This window comes from Periplaneta americana, chromosome 6 (genome assembly GCF_040183065.1).
Source record: "Periplaneta americana isolate PAMFEO1 chromosome 6, P.americana_PAMFEO1_priV1, whole genome shotgun sequence".
In the NCBI taxonomy this organism is placed as follows: domain Eukaryota; kingdom Metazoa; phylum Arthropoda; class Insecta; order Blattodea; family Blattidae; genus Periplaneta; species Periplaneta americana.
Window position 1 is genome coordinate 99,453,765 of NC_091122.1, and position 21,568 is coordinate 99,475,332.

General features: G+C 36.8%; 1 protein-coding gene across 1 annotated transcript in view; it reads left to right on the plus strand.

Moving 5' to 3' along the window:
• The window catches only part of LOC138701546 (serine-rich adhesin for platelets-like), a 283,122-nt gene that overhangs the window by 33,333 nt on the left and 228,221 nt on the right, over nt 1-21,568 (plus strand). The window lies entirely within an intron of this gene.

Sequence of the window (21,568 nt, forward strand, 5' to 3'; positions counted from 1 at the left end):
ATTGCTAGAAATGGTAGAATTGAGGGTGTGGTCGGGGGGAAATTATGCATCCCATTCCAAACCTAAAATTCCTTCCCCTCCGGGGATTTAAGGCATAAGTAAAGTATGTATTTAATTATATTTTAAGCTATTCTGACAAGACTGATTAAATTGAGGATTTAAGCGATTACTGAAACCCTTGTTTTTAATTACATAGGCCTATAGAAAATGCAAAGTAACAGTTGCTCTCCCATATCTACATACTTCTACAATTTAAAAACTGTGTATTGCCAAAACATATATTTACAGTTTTTTCAATTATATGGCCGATTTCACCAACGCCGATAATAATTATTTTATCCAGGTTTATGAATCGAAAAGCTATGTTAACGATTCTTTTCTGTTTCACCCACATAATTATCTTGATTTTAAGGCATTATCTCAGTTTATATTTAATTCGTGGAAAACTGACCGGTGAAATAGAATTATCCAAGATAACTGGCGCGTAGGCGATTGGAGCACCTGATAAAATTGAGCCTAAAATCATATAAGTGCAGCACTTAAACATGGAACTAGTTTTGGCCCAAGACTTTATAATAAAATTACAAACCATTTCCCAAATTTGAAATATTTTAAAATTGAACCTTTTAAAAAAGAAATTAAATAAAATTATTCATAATATATAATACTAACAAATGTATGTATTTTTTTTTCATTTTATTTCTGTCGACTATATTCATGTTTTTATTGAATATTACTGGCTTCTGTCTAATTATCAATTTATATTAAATGTGTTTTCTTCTCTTTCTTCTTTTTTTTAGCTCTTGTGTGTTATTTATCGGTTTGAAGTAACTTAATTACTGTATTTAGTAAACTGTCTTTGTAAATTTTATGTTATATTATTGGCTGAGACCACACCGTACACGCTCTTACGGTAGTGACTAGAAACATTTTTTTTATAAATTTAATTTGTACTCACTTTGCTAGCTAAAATAAATAAATAAATAAATAAATAAATAAATAAATAAATAAATAAATACATAAATAAATAAACAAATAAATAAACAAATAAATAAATAAATAAATAAATAAATAAATAAATAAATAAGTTGAGGGAAAATGATACTGACGGGGGATATGACTGGTAAATGAATACTGTTATCTTTGCACAGTATGTAAAATGTCTCGACTATGATTCAGTCGTATTAACTGGTACCTCGTGGATTGAAGGACCGTGGTGATGCCAAAAGAGATTCTGCACGTTGTAGGGAATTTCGGGGGCGGCCCGCAGGGAAATCTGTAGCGCGGGGGGCCTTAGAGTATGCACATCATTCCATTCAGAGTAGTACAAGCCCACGCAAGGTGCCTAGTGCGAGAGGAATTCCTAGTGGGGCCAGTGCGCCACCCCTCAATGAAGACTAATGAGACGGGACACTGATGATTCCGTGTGCACGAAATGTAGGAAGAAAGAAGAAATATATGACACAGTTACTTATCCTGTCCCAAGGTCGTGAATTGGGCTTTTCAGACTGTTTATGAAGCCCGAGGAACGGAACAAGAGTACACCAATTAACTTACGTAATTCATACGTGCCTCTGGGTTGTCTACTTGATCCCTGTAAATGGGGCGTACAAAGACCAAAGAAATGGACTTAAGTTTTAAAGACTATCTTAAATCGTCCTGGACAAAAAGAAAATGAAGACTCGGAATAACATACGGTTTGAAGAGATCGTCAAATGCAATGGGTATGTGCGGAAGTCTTTCGGAATCGCCGAAGTAGCTGATTACTTAATCACAGAAGCGGAATTTGTTGCAGAAGACAAATGAGTTCGGGTACGAACCAATATTCCTGCCAGTAAATGCCGCTCGAAGCCATCAACGCCCAGATCGAACGCTATTCGAAATGCCAGGAATAGTCAGTACCTGGGGCCTAAATCAGTCCGGCGAGGGCGGGCTCAGGGTCATCTAACAAAGACACACATAAACCAGCCTCTTGAACAGTTTGGTGACAGTCTTACTTCCGATCGGAGGATGGAGTCTTACAGGTGCGGTACCGAGTTCTGTGTGTTCAATAGTGTCATTGAGAACTAATAATCTACCAACTCTTGAAAACGCAGCTGCCAGTGTCTGTGAGTTACCATTGGAACAACAAATAAAGCAAGGTTCCTTTTATCGACTTTCAGCAGGAAATGACATGAATGTATTGTTTGTATGAGATTTGAGGGCTGTATGAGTAAGTTATGATGGGCGATTCAACCACTGCAATGTAAATTACACTAGTCAACATATTGAAACTTTTGTCCTGTATCAAGTTTGTAAATGGGTATTTTTACTTAATTTAGGGGTGCTGAATTCAATAAAAAAATCCGTTTCTTTCTATCACGTCAAATTTTCTGGATACACAGCACTAACACAAAGATAATAATACAATGTTGGCCAACATTTACCATTTTAAATATAAAATAACATTACATTCAGAAACCACAGAAATTTTCTTGGTAACATAACAAATTCGTATAACCCAACAAAAGCACTAAAATAATTCACACTAATCCAAGATCATATTATTTAGAATGTATAATGACAATTTTGTTGAGCAAAATGGGATGACAGTGCTTTCCTTTTGTACGCTGTCTCATCTGTCACCCATAATTGAAGGGTTCTAGTGACCTAGGTAACAGCGCTCCATGGTAAAGATGTCTTGGTTAAGCGTCCACCCTGTTCGTCGCTACAAGCACCACAGTTTTTTAAAAAACAAATCAGGGTGTGAATGTTAAAAATGAATTTTCAGTGACATTTTACATTCCATATTCTTGTAGTTATCCAATAGACCAGTCACTGTGAAAACATATTATTTTGAAAACTTGTTCCACTGTATATTATATCTAAATACAGAGTGTAACCAGCAAAGCCACTCATTTATTATACAATTTCACTGAAAAAATGAGAACACAGAAAACATAAAAATATAAAAAATCCTACATAAAATCTGAAGTATCCCAAAATCCTTAAGTGATATAGCAGTTCCGAAGGCATATTCGAATTCTACAATCAGAGATAGATGTGAATTGATGTATCACACACCAGATGCAAAATGGCTGTCAACCAGTGTTATTTAACGTTTGGAAACTACTCAAAGTTTTACTTTCATGGAAATGTCATGATATAACGAAAGTGAGTACACGAAATTTTAAGTCAAGAATATCATATTTTATGTATTTCAACATAGGTTAAAAACCTAAAATTAGATCTAATTACATAATTATGAGTAGTGTGTTCATAGGAATCCTCTATTTCCGTTTCACTTGCGTAACATATGAGACACAACATCATAGCATTGAGAGATATTCCAAAACTGTTCTCAAAATAGGCTACTAAAAATTAAAATAATGACGAATTCTAATTGACAGGTATGTGAAGAAAGTTTGAGGAAAACGTGCTTCTCATAGAAATGAGTGCTACAACAATTCTGGATTATCCATATGAAAATCGCTCTAAAGAGCGTTCTTACATATAAAAGTTGAGTGTAAGTACTATCTAAAATGAAAGTATGTTTATCATAAAATCGAAGAATATTTAAATCAGTATAAATATATAGTCAAATTCAATCACAATGGAAAGGTTATATTTTAGTAGAGGGTAGATGATGAAAGATCAGAATTGAACGGGATAAAATAGAATAATTAGGAACGAACTCTGAATCTGATTATTTCAATTTCAGAGGATCCACAGAGACACAGTAATGGCAGATTTCATTATAAGACACTGAAACATAAATCCTAAACGGAAAATACATTCATTCATTACACGCAAGGTGTTCTCTTCCTCCAGCGCACAAAGCCTACTTTGGGTTTCTATCCAAGTCCCATTCTATGCATGTGTTTTCTAACGGTACATTGCCCCTTCATTAAACCGATCACAATCCCCAAGTCGTTCTGTTTACTGAGCCAAGATATGCTTAGCGATGTCCTAATGGTGAATAACAGGCGCTGCAATAATATATTACGTAAATAGCGTTATTTTAGATACATAATCCCATCAAAGGGGTCTGAGAAATGAATGGTATAGTTATTCTAAAATTTCAAGTTTTTATTCTATATTAATAAGTTCCTATACATAAAAAATAAAATAACTAATACTATTCTGATAGTAAAAACTGCACAAACTAGACTTTTTTCATAATGAGCGGTAGTCATCCTTCACCATTCACAAAGGCGAAAAGTTTAATGATACATTTTATTAACTATGACATGAACGTATCCGAAGCGACGTCAGACCATTATTTATTTAATATATGAATGCTCTGTTGTCATAAAAGTTATTAAAAATGCAGAATAGATGAGAAAATTTTCAGTATCTTAGCAGAAGAGGTATCATGTCCATGAGGACAAAGTCGCTGGTTCGTATCTAGTGACAATAAATATGATGAAGAGCATCAACAGCTGTTACAAGTCTGTGGCACGAGCCAACATGAGCTGCTTGGATGCCTTCCATACACAGAAACGCGCGCGCGCAAACACAACTAGAAGATTGAAAAAGTTTAGAGAAATAATGAATAAGAAAATGAAATTCTAATAGTTTCCTAAAGTTTTATACAAGTCTAAATCAGGAAAAGTAAATCTCAAATCTGAATTTGTCTTATTGAGATGGTAGCCTTGACAGATTCGTCACTTCAGCGATGAGCTTTATTTCAATATAACTTGTCTTGCTTTAGCCGCAATGTCTCACACTCTTACAGTGTACTTGCGTGTCTATAAGGCGTTGTTAAATCATCGTCTTATTAACTATCAAGTCCCGCGCCGTGGCGTCGTGGTCTAAGGCATCCTGCCTAGGACTCGCGTTACGGAATGCGCGCTGGTTCGAGTCCTCATGGGGGAAGAAATTTTCTCATGAAATTTCGGCCAGTGTATGGGACCGGTGCCCACCCAGCATCGTGATGCACTTGGGGAGCTACGATAGGTAGCGAAACCCGGTTGCCAATACCAGCTATAACCGCTGGGGAGATCATCGTGCTAACCACACGATACTTCCATTCTGGTTGGATGAATGTCCACTTCTGCTTCGGCATGTGGGCGTGAGGCCAGCAGCCGGCTGATCGGTCTAGGCCCTTCACGGGCTGTAGCGCCACGGATTATTATTAACTATCAATGATTGGGACCAGAGGTCCCGGGATCGATACCCGGCCCCGGAACAATTTTTCCCTTGAAATTATTCATATCAATGATTGGGCTATTTGCTTCGCTCCGACTTCATTTTTGAGAGGCCATGTGAATCAACGCTAATCAAAAAATATCAAGACTGCCTAGTCATATGGTTAGTATAATAATAATAATAATAATAATAATAATAATAATAATAATAATAATAATGTTTTATTTTCGCTGGCAGAGTTAAAGCCATAAGGCCTTCTCTTCCACTCAACCAGCCTTAATACAATATATATTTAAATTACAGTATGGTGTAAGAAGGCTTAAGAAACAGCCAGACACAGGTAAATGCCAGGAGTCGAATGTTTGCCGACCTGGGTGGCGCAAGCGGTAGATGCACATGTGTCTATCGTTTGGTCCGAAGGGTTGTGGGTTCGAGTTCCGTCTCGGACATAGGTGTTGTGTACGTATTAGTTAAAAAAAACGCAAAACAGAAAATGAGAAAGAAAATAAATCTTAAGGAAAATGGCCTGTGGCAGGTAAAATTAAAAAAAAAAAAAAAAAAAATACGGCTCCACTGAATTTGTAGCCGGAACACTACAGTCTGACCGGCAAAGTTATATGCTATGGCGCTGTAAAACATTTATTCTATTCGCTTCAAAATTTTAAGTTTTATTTCAAGTGATGGAATGGACGAAACCATTCAGCCATTTATCTTTTTAAAGCTTTTCAGGGTTCAAAATAAGGCTGTGATTTCTTTATTTAAATGGTTTCTACGTAGACCTTTAACATCTCCAGAAATAATAGTTTCTGTCTTCGTACTTCCATTTCATCGATCATTTTAAACTGCTATGCTTATTCAGTTTTGATGATTAAAAACGAGCAATTCCGGATGATACGAGAAAGCAAAGTAATCGGAGGAAAGGTGTTACACACCAGCTGTTGAAACCAGAACTATCATAGAATCCATCTATTATCGAAAACTTTAGCGTTTAGGTGCATCACGGCACGTAGGCTGTGCGATTTAACTGGCGTATTTATAACAACTGACGTAAAGTGTTTCGTCCTTTTCAAATCGGTTATTTCATGACGTCTTACTAACTAATGGCTATTCAGTTATATAGAGTGGAAGTCAAATAACCCTGCAGATTGAAAGGGACGATAGGGTACACGTAAAGGAATACAAAACCTATATTACATTTCGTGATTAAATGCACAGCTAATTAGAAAATTAAGTTGGAAGTATCAACAGTCTGGCAACATCGCCGCTAATACAGTAGTTTTTCTTCTCGTCATAAAAATGAGGTCAATGAACTCAGTCCTGTCTCTGTACGCTTCCTTCTACGTCAGAAGGATAAAAGATTCTCTATTAGATTTTCTATCGATATGGACAAAACAGTGAAGAGAAGCGACTAGAAGCATTTGAAATGTGGATATGGAGAAGGATAGAGCGTGTGAAATGGACAGAATAAGAAACGAAGCTATGTTGGAAAGATTGGGTGAAGAAAGAATGATGCTGAAACTGAACCAGAAGAGGGAGAGGAAAAGGAATTGACTGGGTCACTGGTTGAGAAGAAACTGCCTTCTGAAGGATCAGTGGAAGGAATGGTGAACGGGAGAAGAGTTCGCGGCAGAAGAAAATATCAGATGATAGACGACAGTAAGATATATGAATCATATGCGGAGACTAAAAGAAAGGCAGAAAATAGGAAAGACTGGAGAATGCTGGATTGCAGTGAAAGATCTGCCCTTGGGCAGAACACTGTAAATGAATGTCTACATGTATGCGCTACGTGTATAAAGGATACAGGAACGTACTTAGATAAATGAATGAAAATACATACTTACTGTACATAGTCTATATTTACACAAATACATAAATATATACATAAGTAAATAAAATAGTAATACTACTACTACTACTACTACTACTACTACTAATAATAATAATAATAATAATAATAATAATGGTTTATTTAACCTGGCAGAGTTATATCCATGCAATTTAAAGAAACACACATGCACAACATCTGCACTATGTAACATACATGTATATACACACATAAGTATATACACTGCAACACTCACTGGTAAGAATACGTGCACACTAAACAATGACGGGACAAGTCGTACGCAATGACGCAAAAGAAATGAGATAACGTCTATGAACGGGAGGCGCCATCATTTTTATCGGATGATTTCCACCACACGGATTGTCCTCGCAAAAAATGGGCCTATTTTTACATAAGGAGACAACGACACGCGTACCGAGCACACACGAAGCTGACCGAGACGGCCGGCCGGTGCCCTCACCACGGCTATTCTGGCTGCACTCGCGGAGCGGCCGGTACTCGCGGATGATTGATTGTTGCTAGTGTCCATTGAGCTGTAGTGCGGGAGTATTAGAGCTGCATATGGAATGCTAGTGACCCGGGAGGATGATCCTCACCTTCCTCGCCGTTCTGTGGGACTTCGTCCTTGCAGTCTTCGGCCTCAAGCCTCGGGTGAGTCAATGACCGACAGTGCTTATGCTGGCTCCCTGCCGCCGCGCGGACCTCTAAATCATTATTAATATACCAGGAACCGCGAATATAAATACCTGCCTTCTCAAGTGATAAGGTAAAGGGAAAGTGCCTATGCAGAAGATAAGGATAAGGCAACAGAGCTCCTATGCTCAGTATCACGATCTGGTGTCCAGCACCAAGCAAGCTGAGTGGACCTCGAAGCAGTTCTCAAAATTTATACCTAGAGAAAATAATGTATTTGCGTTTGATTCGATCCGAGTTAGCTCGAATTTAATAATCAAGGTTTTTGATATGTTTATGCATGAATGCATGACGTACCTACATTGCTTTAAATTATCCTTAATTATTTCTGCACTTTTCACCTTTTTCCTATATTTAAGTTCGCTACATCTTTTGCTTCAATTGCATTATGACACGTGTATGTATATATTTACCTATGAGTGAATGTGTGCATGTGGGACACGTGGTAGCGTGGCAATTAAGTGTAGCTCTACACGTTGGAAGGTAGCGAATTCGATTTTCGATGGGGTCACGGGTTTTCTCCATTGATATAATCCATCTGGCCATACTATGACCCTAAGATTTTAACAGAAAGAACTACACAAAGGTAATTTCTTGGAAGAAAAGACAGACAGCATGTAGGACTGACATTTCTGCTGCTACTCAGTGTGTATTTCTCTTGAAGTGGAAATCTAATATTCCGTCACCCTAAAGGTTTTTCTGGGATTGCTTAGCTTTGCTGTGCTATTGATGTATCCACATATCCTACATTTGCAAATAAATGTATGTATATCTGTAATGTGTGTGTAGATGTATGTATGTATGTATGTATGTATGTATGTATGTATGTATTTCTCGAGTTCCGTTCTGATTCTTGTGTACCAGTGATTTCTAATTCACACGCATTTTCTTAGATCATTCTTACAATTCCTTCTGTTTTTATTTTTTCTGTCAATCTTGCAAGATGAGACGTGCATGTTCTTTTTTTTTACCTTTGTTTCGTCCTCCTACAGCCATTTCCTTTATGTCTATTTTCCACTATGCTTTTCCACAGACGTTTACTTCTGTGTTTATTTTTATTTCTATGTGTTTTTTTTTTAATTTTTGTTTATACTTTCTTTTTCACTTTCTATCTACTCATCTTGAATTTGATTTCTGCCCCACTCTGCAGATTCATTTTCATACCATCTCTCTTTTCTGTATTTAATTTAATTTTTTCTTTCTTAGTTTTTCCGAGCCAACATTTGTCAGTCTTCCCAGTTTCTGTTCCTTTCAGTTGTGTTTCCCTGCAATTCATTTTATTTTTCTACAAATACAAATTGAATTACACAAATAATTGAAAGAAGTCAATTAATGGGATGACAAACAAATAGAGAACGAAAGTTTGAGTGAAGAGAGACACAAGATAAAAATGGAAATGCAAAGAAGTTATTCAAAGAGCAATATACAAAATAAACATACGAAGTCAAATTAGTTCATAGCTGAAAAGACAACATGAAGATACAAAACATGTTAAGTATTAGAACGCATGCCTGAAGTTTTATAGCAATGAACAAGTATAGTGCCTGAAAATGTCAGAGGCAAATGTTTAATTTGGACATACCGGTAATCGCTGCCTCATGAACAGCGAAGCAAGTGCTGTCGGCAAGTTACTATGGCTACAAAATACGCGGACATCGTACTTCTGAATAATGAAATGTGGAACTTAAACTTCGCAATTATTTTTAAGATATTCTTCTCCAATTATCTTGTAATAAAATAACACTCTGCAATCGTTCTAAATCTCTATAAAATACATTAGATGAAAAAAAAAAGATGATCATCACCACCACAACCATCATCATCACAATCATCACCGACATTACGATATGAGTCATGAGTTCCTATTTCCTTCAGAATTTTTCAAGCCTTCCAACGTATCGTCGACCTTCTGGCATAGTGGAGCAAAATACTTAAAAATTATCTCTTTTTTTTTACAATTAAAATGAAATTAATAAAATACGAAAAAGACGCTACTATTGAAAATTTCCAATAAGCCGAGGAATTCTCATCTCTTCTATTATATCAGCATGATGTAAACATTTATTTCTATATTATTCTATTAAACCTGAACGGTCTGAAGTTGCGCTCGGGTGCGAGTTCGATCCCCGCTTGGGCTGATTACCTGGTTGGGTTTTTTCCGAGGTTTTCCCCAACCGTAAGGTGAATGCAGGTAATCTATGGCGAATCCTCGGCCTCATGTCCCAAATTCCATCTCGCTATCACCAATCTCATCGACGCTAAATAACTTCGTAGTTGATACAGCGTCGTTAAATAACCAACTAAAAAATTATACCTGAAATTTGAAAGTTAATCGTAACGTCTTCGTTATACTGGTGGTCTTTAAAAAAGATGATCTCCCACTAATAATAAGCATTTAATTTCCACTATTTCGATTTTCTTTTACCACTTTCGTTTGACAACCAGGCACATATTGTCTTAAAACTGAGGGATGTCGATTTAGAAGATTCTGACCGAGCTTCATTTTTATTTTTAGATATTCGTTAACAAGACGCAAAAATCTTACAATGGGTGTACGCCAGGAAACCGGCTTCGCTTAAATACGGTGCGGTTCAAAAAATGACATTCGCAAGTAACAGCCCGCTTATCGGTGATTCAGAACTTCAGATTTCGGCAATAAAATCTCTCGACTTATGCATTACATTACACACATAATTTATTGCCTTATCTCATAATAAGTGCTGGAACTGTCGACCATCCTCTCTAATGCACATCTCAATCTTTTACAACGATCTCTATATACACGCTGGAAATCATCTCCATCGACAAAACTGAACTCTTGGCACGTGGTTCGTTTCATTCAATTTACGAACGACTGTCTCATAAGGCTTTAGTTTTAACAATTTCAAGTTGATGTTTGGATACACCTGTCTCTTAAGCCAACATCCTTAACGATTCCGTGGGATAACGATTCAGTGGGATACTGTTCTAGTCTATAGCTTATGTCATCGATAATTTCTTCAATTAGAACATGATTAACGTGATTCATACGTCGTTTTTATTTAAAGATGAATGGGTTTCACTTTTTTCACCAAAAGTTTTATTGCTGATTCATATGGCTGTTGAACGTCAGGATATTTCCATAGAAATATAACAGGATACATTTTGTACTATTATTTTGCAATACAGGATGTTAAAAAAAGTATCCAATATTTTAAGAGGTGCTAGTATGCATCAAAACAAGAAAATAATGTCTAATAAACATGGGTCCTACAACACATACTTTCTGAGATCTGATCACTTGTTCATAGAAGGTGCTCAGTGACGTCCATTCATAGCAATACATTCATCTGCCCCTCGACGTAAGAAATCACGCATTCTTTGAAATTTGTTTTAATACGTTAATCTCTATGGTAGCACGCATGGCCTTATTAATCTATCACCAAGAACGTCTGCCCATAAGTTGATTGAGAATCGATGCTGATGCCTTGTTTCTTCAACTGCATGGGGATTTTCATCAGCCCACACATGTTGATTACGAAAATTTACACCATCTCTGCTGAACCCCGCTCATATCCGCAACCAGACTTTTGTTTTCAGTATTTCTTGCTACGTATCATTATTCCATGTCAGGGGTGTCAACTATGGTATGATTATCTAGTAGTATGCTGTATTGTAAGGCAGAGAAATGCAATGCAATGAATGGAGGTCACATTGAGCACCTCATATGAACAAGTGTTCAGATTTCAGAAAGTATTTGTTGTAGGACCCATGTTTATTAGATATTATTTTCTTGTTTTCAGGCATATTATCAGCTCCTAAAATATTGGATACTTTTTTTTAACACTCTGTATACCTACGTATCATAAATGAACATTCGCAGTTCTAATATGCAGTGTACTGAGACAAATTAAACTGAACTACGCTGAGTGAAAGTCAGCTGTATACTAATATCCTAAACGTGATGTATCTTCAGCCTGTATTATCTGTCCATGCTATGCGACACAAAAACTTTTCTACTTTCGATCCAAGAGAAATGTACACACTGTTTCCTTAGTAGTAGCATTCGATCTGTAACAGTTAAAGGCTCAAGGCATGTACCTGAGCGAAGCCCGTTTCCTGGTTCTGTACCTAGGTTTCTTTAATATTTTTACGCAATTTATTTTGTATTTTGAATTTACTGCTTTCTATATTATTTGGGATCCTATAACTATGTTTTCATCTTTATGTTAAATATCTAAGAATACCATCGTGTGTACAATTTTATACAAATATTTTCTTTTTATCTGCTATTATTCTTCTGTTTCTTCTAGTTGGACTTCACTATGACCACATTATAGTAATTTATAATACAAGAGAGTAAAATTAGATTTTTATCCGTGATTGGAAAGTTTAGCGCCCGGGGCGAAGCCGAGGGTGATAATTTCCTCGAACGCATAAAATATGTTTACTTTGGTGTGCTATATATTTTTTATCCATTACTGGTTTCAAAATTTAATTTTGAATTGCAGAACTTCTTTTTGCATACCTATGTTGTTTCTAAAGAAGTTATACATTTAATAAATGTATGGATTTTATTGTTGCTAATGTGTTGGTTGTCATGGAAAGAATGATTTAGAAAAATAATTCATTGCCGTGAACTTTATTTCGCTGCTGTGAATAAAACCATGTTTAGGTTGATAAGGAAGGTGAAAGAAAGACCAATTTAGATACCAGTCATGGATAAAATAATTTAGCTTAACTCTGTTGATATTAAAATATTTTTCAAAATCAGTTTGGTTACATCTGCATAAATATTAAAATGGCAAGAATGAAAGTGTCACTACAATAGTATTTCTTTGTGTACACTTATTCGATTATAGGGATATTAACTGCGTATTACTCTTATTAATTTTATCAGTATATTTTCATTTTTAGCACCTGTCGTAACTTAAGGACAGATTTTTTCAATAACACATCATCAATAAATTCATGAACTCGTTTTCTTCTTAAATGTTTATATGTACTTAAGTTGTCTAAATTTACAGCATTAACAGTCAAAGTAGTATCTGACAATCTGACAGGAAAGCGGAAGCAACCCAAGAAAACCTGTAGGCCTATCTATGATATTTGTCTTTACTCCCAATTCTAATTTTATTCATCACGTCTTAGGAGTTAAAAATCGATTAACCAACCACTTGGCTAAAGATGAGACCTTGTGTTTCTGTTCTCACGTAAAAATTAGTAATCATTAATACTGACTGTATTTCAATCAGCTGTCATCGTTTTATTAAAAGGACTGAATTTCGATCTTCTGGAAATCAACAGTCGTTTAACTGTATTACTACTAGCAAACCACGCCTCATTGACTGAAAACTTCACTGTCCGCCTCACCTGGCACACGCAATCCAGAACACGTAACGAAGTGTTGGAGTCTGCACACCTGCTACACGATGCAGAATTTTAATGGACCGCAGAAACAGCCAGAAAGGCGCGGCAGCCGACACCAACTCAATGCAGATCACCACCAGTTTATGTGCTACTTTGGAACTTAATGCAGTGTGCTGCGTAATCCAGTGCACATTGACTGCACTTCCCGCGTGTTCAAATGGAGTTATTGTTTCACATTCTCAAAGTCTTAGCATTACATGATAAAGAAAATATTCATGCTCTGAAATCATGCCTACTTTTTTTCTTGACTACTACTAGAGTAAAAGAAATTAAATTAGTGTAAGCTATATATTGTCCAGCGCCGTGGTGTCGTGGTCTAAGGCATCCGGAATGCGCGAGTCCTCATGGGAGAAGAAATTTTCTCATGAAATTTTGGCCAGTGTATAGCACCGGTGCCCACCCAGCATCGTGATGCACTTGGGAGCTACGATAGGTTGCGAAATCCGGTTACGCAAACCAGCTATAAAGGCTGGGGGGGGGCTCATCGTGCTAACCACACGATACCTCAATTCTGGTTGGATGATCGTCGGCATGTGGCCGTGAGGCCAGCAGCCGGCTGGTCGGTCTTGGCCCTTCGTGGGCCGTAGCGCCACGGATTTTTATTTAAGCTATACAGGGTGTTTCCGTGGTGGTGTTACAAACTTTCAGGGATGATGGCGAAGGGCACATGTATCAATTTGAGATAAGGAACTCTGGTCCGGAAATGACCGATTCGAAAGTTACAAGCAAAAATAATTCTGTGGAAATGAAATAATTTTATTCTTTTGTACACCTTATTTATGTGTATTTATTTATACATCTTACACATACTGTATTCATCTGACGTTGTTTACGTTGTCTACTTACAGTATTCCATTCAGTGCGCTGTCTGAGGGATGGGGACAGAAAACTACACTAAAGCAATGCAGATAATGCGGAATTAAGGCTATCAGAATTTCTCTATCACACCACCAGAATACAAGTAGATAAGTACATGAAACAAATGCAGAGAGAAGAAGCAAATAAGAAATAGAAATAAAATTACAGATACAAATACAAAAAGCACAAATGCAAAACGAGTGAGAGAAATAAAATATATATATAGCCTACCAGTAGGAAGGTAAGATCGCAATGAGCACAAAAGGTACTAATGCAGTACCTAATATACTTGTATTAATAATTAAGAAAAATTATTGAATATCTAGAACATAGATGTCCAATTGTAACTCGTACGAGGTAACCCCTGGCGTAAGCAACCAGCAGCGCATATTTTTAAGGTCGTTTTTCCACTTTTATATGGAAAGTTATTGACCTTAGCAATATCTTCTGATTCTATAGGCGTTTGGACACCCATGATCTAGAAGTAGCTGACTGTGCAAATATACGTATAAAGCGGAACAAATCAGTGACAATTTCGAAACATTTGCAATAAATTAGACTACTCAGTTTACTGCATTGCACTCTTCGAAGTAATAAAATGCATAATGAGTTTGTTTTTAAAGACTGTTAAATTCCGAAAGTCTCTAATGTCACTGGGTAGAGTATTCCACAAGCGCGATAGGGAGATTGTGTATGATTATAAATACGATGATGTCTTATGTGTTGGTATGGCTAGTATGCGGCTATTTTGCGTGCGTGTGAAGAGATTGTGATACGATGATAAGTAACTGAAGCGGGAGGCAAAGTAGGTAGATGTAGAAGTGTGAAGGACTTCGAAAAGGAGAACTAGGGAATGAAAATTTCTACGTTCGTTAAGCCGTAGCCAGTTTAGAATATGGAAGGATGGGGTAATGTGCTCAGCGCGACGGACATCACAGACGAAGCGAATACTACTACAGCGTTTTTAAGATTAGACAGTATTATTTCCACTTCCATCCCAGTCAGACACCACAGCACCAGCAAGTTACGCAATGATAAAGTTGGCGTCAAAATGTCTCGTCGGGGACACAACGTTTCTATCCATAAAATGATAGCCCAGACTCAAACTATCATCCCTAAAAACTCAGTACTTCAAAATGAAAGGGTGCAGATCGCACGACCTCAAACACAGAAATTAATTATCATATACGTATAACGTAATATAGACTGAAGAGTGGCTTACTTCTTTCTTCTTGTGTTCTTCTTTGAATGGAAGGAATCTTGCTATTTGGGAGCGAGTATTTTTATTTTATTTTTTTATTTTATTGGGTTATTTTACGACGCTGTATCAACATCTAGGTTATTTAGCGTCTGAATGATATGAAGGTGATAATGCTGGTGAAATGAGTCCGGGATCCAGCATCGAAAGTTACCCAGCATTTGCTCGTATTGGGTTGAGGGAAAACCCCGGAAAAAACCTCAACCAGATAACTTGTCCCGACCAGGATTCGAATCCGGGCCACCTGGTTTCGCAGCCAGACGCGCTGACCGTTACTCCATAGGTGTGGACTTGGGAGCGAGTAATATGGTGCGGTAGGTCAATAATAAACATAAGATCTTGAACGGCAAATTTCTATAGATTTCATATACATAATTTTATTTTAAACACGAGAAAACTTTCAGTCATTAGGCTATATCACAATAGCTTATTTAAGGGGATATAGGCGGCTGAGACTATTTCCCTTCACGCTACCACAGCTTGCGATCGCTATTCTCAAACGTGCTCTTTTCAGGCTTATACTCGAAACCTCTTAAAACTATCTGCAAGAATTCCTGTAAATAACTGACTTTTGGAAGCAAGCGTGAACACATATTGACATTTGTGGTTTTTAATGGCTACGTTCATAATACGAGTACTTCGGTAGAGTAATAGGCGCAAAAATGTACTATGTATGGTCCGCCATAATTATTTCTCTGGATTAAAATAATATGTCTTTAATTGAAGTAAATTGAGTTAATGGGTCTTCTGCTAGTTTAATGTCCATTAATTCAATTAATTAAGATTTCTTTCTTGAGCAAAATTTAAGTTCCTTCTCACATGTTGTCCACACCTGTGGAGTAACGGTTAGCGCGTCTGGCAGCGAAACCAGGTGGTCCGAGTTCGATTCCCGGGCGGGGCAAGTTACCTGGTTGAGGTTTCATCCGGGCAAATTCTGGGTACATTTTGGTGCTGGACCACGGACTCATTTCACCGGCAATATCACCTTCATCTCATTCAGACGCTAAGTAACCTAAGATGTTGATAAAGCGTCGTAAAATAACCTACTAAAATAAAAAAAAATCTAACATGTTATATTTTGTAAAGAGATGTACAATTTTTTTTTTAATCTAGCATATTTTGTTTGTTACATCACAAGCCCAGTCATTTCGTGAACTACGCTTAAAGTTGGAAGAAGTATTTACTAATTGCCAGAGCGATGGAACATGAAAAACTGCCTAAGATTTGATCCAGTCGTCCTAGGTAGCCTAGTGGTTATGGTGCTTATCATTGGATCCGAAGTTCGCGAGTTCATATCTGACTAAGATGGAGATTAAAGGGACGATAAAAATTTTCAGCGTGATCTTCTAGAAGAGACAAATAAAATCGAAGGTTTCTTCTCATAGATTTACTCGCGCGAAAATTGTGAATGACTGGACTGTAGGCACAATAATTATATCGAGCTCTCGTTTCAGCCTACCAGTTCAATCTTTTGAGGAATAATGTTTCGGCGTGCCAAAATCTCGATTAGTATTGGAGGAAAACATCTTGTGAGACTGCAAGCTTTATCTCTGACGCACAATGTTGACAAACATGTATGTGGGCACAATAAGACGTCAGACTGCAGTGTAAACTGTGTCTGAATAGCGGACGGAGCTCGATATAAAAACAATATTTTTGTAGTCGATCTGCAGAGTTCTGCAGAGGCGTGTGCTCGCTTGTGGATTCCGTCTGGATCGCATCCAGCGGTGTGGGAGAGCGACATAAGAGCTGCTTAGCTGCTAGGCGATACGAGGCAGCTGAGAGTCACGATCTCAACATTGACATATTTTATTTACCTTTCAGACTGCTAAATTTCACAAGTGCCGTCACCGGAGAGTTATAACCTAACCTCTTCCCACTCTTAAAGCAGACGTTACACTAAGCATTCGGTTAATAACTTGAAACTCGTCCAAAACTATGCGAGATCCCGATTGATCTTACACTTTTTACCAGTTTTCACACTGCAGGTGTCAAATTTGTAATTGCAAGGAAGTCTCAATTATGCAACCGAATCGCTTTTAAGATGAAGTTTTGCGTACGATAATCTAATACAAGTAGACTTCATATTTAAAGAATTTACATATTCAGTACAGAATATATTATTATTATTATTATTATTATTATTATTATTATTATTATTATTATTCAATATCAAACTTTACATCACCATCAGGGTCTGTTTCTTGTCTCAAAACCAGCCATTCCACCTTTTTTCAGAACTTCCGACATGACCTTCCAAGGCCTCCTTAGATAATCTCGAATCCTCCGTTTTCTCCTCATTATTCTTCCATTTAAGGGAGCGGATAGTAGGGTAGAATGGAAATTGCTAGTACACGGAAACGACAGAATCTCCGATAATGCCCTAATTCTCCATTTTGTCCACCACAAGTGTCACTCTAGTGAACTCAGGAGGTCGAATTAAAGTTGGTGAAATAGGCCAGTATACCAGTACCAAGACATCGGAGAGGTACGCGGAAAATATAACTTTGTTCTATGATGCCACATCTAAGCATTCAGGTGTCGTTATTACTCCAGGCATTGCTTTATTTACTCCATTAAATTTCAACTGAAAAGATCTAATACTGTATAGTTGGTATCCTAAGGAGGATGGTACGGTACGAGTTTTTTCGTTGCTGTCACACCGATAGAAGCTTGATTTAGAGTTACGGATAAAGATCGAATAGTTATAGGGCAAGTAGAAGTGTTCCAAAATTATGCCCAACACCATATTCTACAAAAAATATTCGCTGTAGTTGGTAAGTATATTCTGCATCTCTTGGTTGTCTTTCCCGAATACTCTAAGTCGTCCAGTGAAAACGTGTTTCGCAAGCGTTCACTGTAGACATCCTATGAACATGTTCTCACGTTTTATTTTTTTATATATTTAATAAGTTATTACACGACGCTGCATCAACTGAGCGCTGATCTAGCATCCGTAGAATTTATGATATCGATATTTTGGTGAATAGAGTCCGCGTATTCACCATGGGATAACCGGACTTTTAACAATTGGGAAAAATCTCGAAGGAAATCCAACCAGGTAATCAGCCCAAGCGGAATTCGAACCCACGTTCGAGGGCAATCTCGGAGCACAAGTCCCGCTCGCTACTCCTAGATTATATCGGTGCTAGTCTCACGTTAAGATGACACAATATACTAGTTTCATATTTCTATAACATCGTTGATACTGATGGTGATCATGAATAATGAACAAAACTGTGAAATAATGGTAGAAAAAACGGGAGTGTATAGACAGAGTGTGCACAAATACTGTATATTACAAGAAAAACATTCTTCCAAATCTCTAGCTTGAGAACCAAGGTTAAAGTTTTTCGATTAAAGGAGCACATACTAAGATATTATATTAGAAATTCTAAAGAAACTTACCAGACGATTGAAATCTGCAACTGCTTAAAGTTTTCAAAACCAAGTAAATATTAATTTTATGTATTGAAATGATGTAAAAAAGTGAATTCCTTAATAGCGCAAAGTTATAAAAAACTTGGTGTTCAGAGATGTATAAGAAAAGTATATTAAATTTAAATTTTGAAAGGTCGTGTTCATTGTCAAGTGGTGGTGCTTTCACATACGTAATTCCCGGATTCAAGCCCTGCCAAGGGGAAGAACAAAATAATAATTAACAAGGCATTTTCGAAAGGACGACTTTGTAACTTGAGGCTTTTGTAACACAAAATTACGGTACATTAAATGACCCAAATTAAAGATACCATTGAATTCTTCTTCTAATTAGAATAACACCAAAGAGTGTTATATTGAACATTAATATCTCTGCAATACACATCAATAAATAAACATGGGATTCAAACAAAATCATAATTACTGTTGAAGCAATATTTTGCCTGCCAATTCAGTTACTTCGTCTTCTAAACGGAATACCAAAATTGAAATATGCTAATCATCATCCACGTTTGTTATCCTATCAAAGAGGTAGTAATTCCATATTTTAATTTAAAATGTATTCCGGCACTGCCAAAACAGAAGATTCCAAGAAAGGCTAATGTGGCTGTATCTGACAATAATGATAACAAAACAATAATTTTAAAATATCTCAATTACGAAATTATGAACGAAGTGTGGGAATTTTAAGTTTGATGAACCACAATAACATGAAAGTGTGTCAGTACAAAATCTTACTTGAATCAACAGTTCGTTCTTCTTGTATGACATCCCATCCTGTCTACGCTTCGCAGAGATCGTCATCTTTTCCTGTAAGCGCGAGAGTCCTTTGTAGTTAATCGCTGATTTCGTAAGGTTTCTGATAAAGTTATCCGTTTCAGTTCAGAAGTCCTTTCCTGCATCACAAGGAATCGAGTTTCCGATGCCTGTCTTGAAATTAGGAGCTCTGCCTTTCTGATGACATGACAGCTGAGCTAATTGTTGAGAGTTAAATGGTGTCTAGTGCAGTCCTTATGCTCTGCTTGCAAATTCACTCTCGTCCCTTTCTCAACCATACGACTGCACTGCATTTCAGTACCTTGCCAGTTGACAATGATCCTGGAAAAAGAGAGCATATTTAAATAATCATTTTTGCGAAGATAAAAATTAAATAATATTCAAACATTTCAATTATTACTTAATAAGAGACATCTGTGTCACTTCACCTTATATTCCGAAATATATAAAATCTTATCAGAAATGGTGATTCTTAAAGCAGCAAAAATATGTTTATGCATTAAAAACAAATATTATATGTTTTTAACATGAAAATTGTTTACGAACATAAATCTAAAATATTTAATCTTTACTGACAATTGAGACGAACTCGAAACTGAATTAAACTAAGAAATATATTTTACAACGTAACAAATTCTCAACGTCAAATTCACCATTAAAAGAAATTATATTATGCTACAATAAAACATTCGGAAGTCGCTATAATTAAAAGATTGATCTACGAACAAATTCTATTCCCAAATACAAGATTAAACAGATATCTCTAGCATGTGATACGCCTGCTAGCTGTTGTTTAGACTAGAAGCTGACCTGAAGCGTCAGAGAAGTAGCCTACGAATCCCGGCGTAAAGCGAACAATATGATGAAGCAACGGCCTACATAAACACATTTTATACCGTTAATAACGTCAGAGAACAATGATACATTTTATACTGTTGGTAACGTCAAAGAACGGTAATAATTTTATACTGTTGGTAACGTCAAATAACGGTTTTACATTTTATATTGTTAGTAACGTCAAATAAAAGTTATACGTTTTATACCTGTTAGCAACGTCATAGACCGATTTCTTTTTCAGTTTGTTATTTAGCTGTATCAACTACTAGGTTATTTAGCTTCGATGCAATTTATTTGTGAGTAGCAAGATGAAAAGTAGTGCTTCGAGTGGGGTGTGTTGTGCTTTAAGTTCGAAATGTATCTCTGCATACCGAAGGTCATATTCAATGAGAAAGGAAAGAAAATGCTTGTATTAGATGGAATAAAGTTTTGTTTTCACAGAAATATGAAAGACAAATGATGGCACTCACGTGAAATTAATTGTAGGTGTTATATCTATGGGTAACTGTAATTGAAGGAAATGTGTAATATAATTACCAAAGCGACAAAGACTATATTTTAAATAGTCAAATAACTTGTAACCCCGTCAAAAGAAAAGCGACAGAGACATTCTTGAAAGATCAAGGAAGTTAATCCACAACGAAATTGAAGAAGACAATGCCAATCAGCTCGTCTCCCTGCAGTGGCACCCTGGTGGTAAATTAAGTTCAGTAATCCACTGAGGCATAGCAACGGCCGTAATATTATACTAGAGCTCCAAAGAGTTATGAGAATAATGATTTAGGGTACAATTAGCAAAGAAATGCATCTGGAAAGTAGATGACATCGCCCTTTATTGGTCTGTAACCCTCGAATGACCAAAAACTTATTATATACGCCAGGAATGTCAAAGCGTCTGCACTGTGTGCTCTCAAGTACCCGCACAACATTTTCCTTAAGAGCGATGATTGTGCTATACTCAGTTTGCTGAAAAGTGAACCTTGTTGCATTTGTATTGCTTGTACTGGGTGAACAGTATGAAGAGAACAGGTTTTACGGCCTCGCGCGGCCTTAAGTCCCCCACCTCCGCGCGCATAGCCGGCCGGCCTTGAAATCTGTTCTGCTCTACACTATTCACCCAGTAGTATGAACACTTAATACAGGCGCTTTGACATCCCTGATGTACGCAGTCGGACGGTAACTTTTCTTTTTTTTCACTTGTGTACGCCACTGGGTGACTTTCGGAGTAACGACAGAACCTAGAAAAAAACAGTTTTAGCATAGTATCTTTTGCGACATATTCAGAGTGAATTCGTTAGGATTTTAACTCATGTTTCCTG